At 43.9% G+C, this 5,048-nt stretch overlaps 1 pseudogene; it reads right to left on the minus strand.

Moving 5' to 3' along the window:
* Positions 1-675: 675 nt before the first annotated feature.
* Positions 676-4,520, minus strand: LOC123394050 (annotated as a pseudogene).
* Positions 4,521-5,048: the final 528 nt, after the last annotated feature.

Here is a 5,048-nt window from a genome sequence, read left to right on the forward strand (position 1 = left end):
CGCAAAACCTTTATCATCTTTGACCCTCCCAGCATTGTTCCCTTGATTCAGTCCAACAGCATGACCTAAATCTGAAGGATCACTGTTTGGAAATGCTCAATGGCTGGTTGCACTCATGAATCTAACACTAACCTGCCATGTTGTTCTGGGATCTCTCTAGCCAGTTCACATTTACAACCTTCATTACCAGCCTTCTTGCAACTTGTAGCTTAAGATCCCCATTTACCTTGTTAACTCCCCACTTCTGGAAAGGCCAGGTAACCACAAACTGCCTTCATTTCCCCTATCTAAACCTATTAGATCACCTATCAACTATTCATAAACCTATTAGTATCAAGCCTTTTGTCCCCATGAGTCCCAGTGAGGCTCAGAAGCCAGCTTTTGGTTAGAAATAATAGGGAATAGGGGCGACTGGGTGGTTCAGTGGGTTAAAGCCTCTGCCTTGGGCTCGGGTCATGATCCCAGGGTCCTGGGATTGAGCCCTGCATCAGGCTCCCTGCTCAGCAGGGAGCCCGCTTCCCCCCCTCTCTACTTGTGATCTGTTTGTCAAATAAATAAAATCTTAAAAAAAAATAATAGGGGATAATAACAGTAACTAATTACCATACCATAATATATTTTGTTTACTTGTCTTGGTTTCCTACAGTGTATTTTCTAAAAAAAATTAGAAAACTCTTAAGCATCAAAAGCTGCTGGAATGTATTTATAGGAAGTATATTTATAAAAGGAGAAAAACTCACTGGGAGCTCTAAATGATCCATTTCCCATGAGCACACTAGTTACGATTTTATGATGGCTTTATACTGACCCTGGACAGACTAGGGCTAAAGAACCAATTCTCTAACGATAACATTAACAATCCTAGCAATCTGCTCCATAATCCCGACCCTGGCCAAAGACTTTACGTCACAGATCAAGTGCACTCGCCAGCATGTCAAAAACAACCTTTATTACTTGTCTTTTAAAGGCTCTTATGGTTTCTATGCTTTCTTGCCAGATGCCTTTTGGAGCAGGCGCTTTCTGGGCTGGAGCTTTCTGACCTTTCTGAGCCTTTGGAGGTGCTGCCTTCTGGCCTGCAGCTTTTGGGGCAGGAACCTTCTGGGCTGGAGCCTTCTTGCCCGCAGCAGCCATCTTTTTGGCTGGAACCTTCGCAGCAGCTGCTGCAGCTGCACCCTTAGTAGCCAGTGCTTTTTTAGGAGAAGCTTTCAGGAGAGCTGCTTTCTGTAGCTTCCGAACTTCAAGCTTGATTATTCTGTTCCTCTGAAAAATATCAATATATTAATTATGTATGCACACAAAAAACTATTTTGCTGTTCATCCTGTATGTTCAGAATGCACATGAAAGGAAACAAACTTTATGTCAAAAACCCCTATGAATTCAAGTGTAGTCTACCAAACTTGGGCAGACAGAATTCTCAGACAAATTTGGGGTAAGAATATAAAAATCTTGTAATAATTTAAAAACTTACCATTTTCTTTGCCTTCATGACTTTATAAACGATCAAAATCAGTCATCTTAGCTTTCTGTTAAAAATAAAGTAAATAAATAATTGCTCATACCACCTATCACCCCTCCAAAAAAGAAAAGGTCACAATTCAAATGACCCAAAGCCATTACCCTTTCTCTGGCTTCAATCTTCTTGGCCCATCTCGTGGCTGCCCATTTTGTATTGATATCTGCCTTCTCCCAGGCTTGTCGGACATACTTCTGGCGGGCACTGGGAAAGAGCCAAGATCAGATTAAGGAATCAGCTTTGAAGCCACATAGATCCAAGGACAGCTTTGAGCCCCCTGAAAGCACACAATTTATACCCCCTAAGTTAAAAAGCATCAGCAAACGATGCCAAAAAAACACCCTTCCCATTCATTATACTTCCAACTCTAGGTTGACAACATACACCACATATCTTGTGTTTTACTAACTTGAACGCTGTTCACTAAACCAGGAAGTCTCATAATCCCAAACAAGATTTTATTTATTTGAAAGAGTAAGAGAACACAGAGGGAGAAACAGAGTTCAACACGGGGCTCGATCCCAGGACCCTGAGATCTCGACCTGAACCGAAGGCAGACACTTAACTGAATGAGCCACCCAGGTGCCCCTGATTTTTAAAATAAGCTCTAGGTCCAAATATGGGGCTTGAACTCACAACTCCCCAAGATCAAGAGTTACATGCTCTATTGCCTGTGGCAGCCAGGAGCTCCTCAAATATACCCTTTTAAAAAAAAAAAAATTTTTTTTTTAATTTATTTGACAGACAGAGATCACAAATAGGCAGAGAGGCAGGCAGAGAGAGAGAGGAAGGAAAGCAGGATCCTTGCTGAGCAGAGCCCGATGTGGGGCTCGATCCCAGGACCCTGGGATCATGACCTGAGCCGAAAGCAGAGGCTTTAACCCACTGAGCCACTCAGGCGCCCCTCGAATACACCATTTTAATAAAAAATGCAAACCAGCTCATTTTCTCTATTTAAAAATCATCTCTGATCTTGTATATAACATCACTCTACTGCACTGGATATACAGGAAGCAATTTCCTTTACATAAAGGATGATGTAATACTAATCCTCATGCCTGCTGTACAATGCTAAAAAAGATGTGGTCAAACACCACATCTAATTATAACCATTTTGAAGTTCCTTTCAAATTTCAAGTATCAAAACCCTGCACGTTTAAAAAATAAACCACCAGTACACATACCAACACGTTCTACTGTGACTGCCACTGTAGCTCAAACAGCCCAAGAGTAACCACCACAGCGTTTTAACTTCCATAATTCACATCACATCAAGAAAGAATCACTACTGATTTCCTCAATTCCCCATAAGGAACTGGGAATAGAATTTCCTTAGGAGCTGTCAAAACTAGACAACATAAGTCAAATACTTAATAACTGCCACACACTAGAAACTCAACTGATGAAAGCTAATATTGTGAGAGAAAATAATTAGTATTTTTGTTCTGAAGCTAAAGAGGACTAAAAGTATGTTTGGGAGACCAGAATTCCTTAGGGAAGTCTTTGTTGTGTAAATCCTGAAATACTGCGGGGGGGGGAAAAAGGACGGCAAATCTGGATAAAGATGAAGCCAGAGAACTGGCAGGGTGGAAGATAATCACAGAACATTTAAAAAGTAAACAATGGCCCCCCATTTCTATACTGAAAATCCCTCTTCTGAATTGCTCTTCCTCTTCAACGCTGCATACTCCCTTCTCAAGAAACAAACAAGAGAGCAAAAACAGTTTTGAATTAAACTAAGCAGATTTTTGCTAAGCAAGAAAAGCTGGGAGAGGGGCATTGGTTGGTGGATAGTTACCTGTGAGGGAATTTGAGGATGAAGTCAGTGAGCTGCATGCACTTGAAAGGCATAGCCTGTCTCCTCACCTGAGTGCAAGGTCCGTCAACCAAAGCCTAGAACAAGTAAGATAAAAAAATTTCAGTGCAGAACAAAGCAGCAACTCAAGCACATTGTCTGTGTATTTATCCTTCCAGAATCACCAAATCTCGGCTACTTAAATGCTTTAAAGAAAGATGAAACTATTATTAGTAGTGTACCCTATAACCTAACTACATGGACCTTACTGGGCAATTTCTAAGTCTTTAATTCTTATGTTTCCAACAATAGCACACAAGGGCACTGAGAGCTATATGCCTGGCTTTATTCGGAACTCAGTTCCCGTGTATGAACGCCTTTGAAGTCCCCCAATGTTTCAACCCATAATTAGTAAAAGGTCTGGTTAGGTTAAGTGGCAAAGTTAATACTCAAACTCAGTGATACTGGCCAGCTCGAGCCTGTGCTTGAAATCCCCATTTTGCACAGCCTGTCTCCTCTATGGTAAAAAAATACCCTACTACCCTTAACAGTCCTACTTTAGAGGGCCGCTGGGAAAAGTACCATTACCATCTATGCTGCTTATCAGTCATTAGCATGTGAAATCGACACTTTTCCTTACACTTACCCTGTTCTGGTCAATAACATCTACAATTGCGACCAGCTTCCCGGCATGAGGCCCAAAGGAGACGTAGGCCACCCGGCCAACCTCCACGAAAACGCCGAACACCTGAACAACCTAAAATCGAGAAGAAGGGATAAAGTGAGACTTCTAAAGTTTTGCAGGCAGTGTAACTATGTATAGCGAGAAAGAACGTAGGGAGTACACGCCCAAGTGCCAAGGGACGACCTGATAGATGGGCAAAATACGCAGAGCCAGCAGCGGCAAAAGCCGCGTTCCCGCTAGCCTTCAGGCATATGGAGCCTCCAAAGACCCAGTCTGATTGGGCCCCGGTACACCCCGGGTGTCTCCAGCTTTCCAGCTCTGGCGGTCACGGCGCGCTCCCGAGGCCCAAGGCGTGCCGGGCCTGCATGGCCTGCATGGCCCTCCACGCGCTCGCCCGCCGCAAGCCCGGAGAGCTCCTAAACTCCGTGCTCCACCCGCCCAGGGACCCTCACCGCACGCTACCTAAGACCCGATGGGGGTCGTTCCAAGCTTTCGTTCCCCCTACCAGGCGGAAGTGGAGCAGCATGGCCTCCAGACCAGGAGCCCCAAACAGCAATACTCACCATGTTGGCGGCGTTGGGCGAGAAGGGAGAAGGCCCGCTCGATCGTGCGCATGTGTAGCAGGGCGCCCCGCCCCTTCAAGTAACGAGCTGCCGACGTGGGCACCTATTGGTTGGGGTCATACGTGCATACGCACACGCATGCTCACTGGGAAAACAGGGCGGGAGTGTGTCGGAAGTTTTCTGCCCTTTTCTAAAGGCTAGTAGTGAGAGTAGCTTCTGTGATACGCCGGGTATAGCGGGAGGCCGGTTATCTTTTACGACTTTAGGGTGAGGAGGAGCACACCTTTCATTGTAACTCTGTCCACATTCCATTTTTCTTTTAACATTCTTCCATTTTTCCTTCCGTTACTAAGTATTTTCAGAATCTTGTCTAAATGTTATTCATGGCTTAGTATTACATTTTTTTCCTCTAAGTGATCCTGCAATTCTGTTAACATTTTATTTTAAAGTAATTCAGACTTACAGAAAAGTTGCAAAACTAGTACAAATAA

The sequence above is a fragment of the Mustela putorius genome, unplaced genomic scaffold (assembly GCF_011764305.1).
Source record: "Mustela putorius furo isolate JIRA1106 unplaced genomic scaffold, ASM1176430v1.1 tig00001162_pilon_pilon_pilon, whole genome shotgun sequence".
Lineage (NCBI taxonomy): Eukaryota > Metazoa > Chordata > Mammalia > Carnivora > Mustelidae > Mustela > Mustela putorius.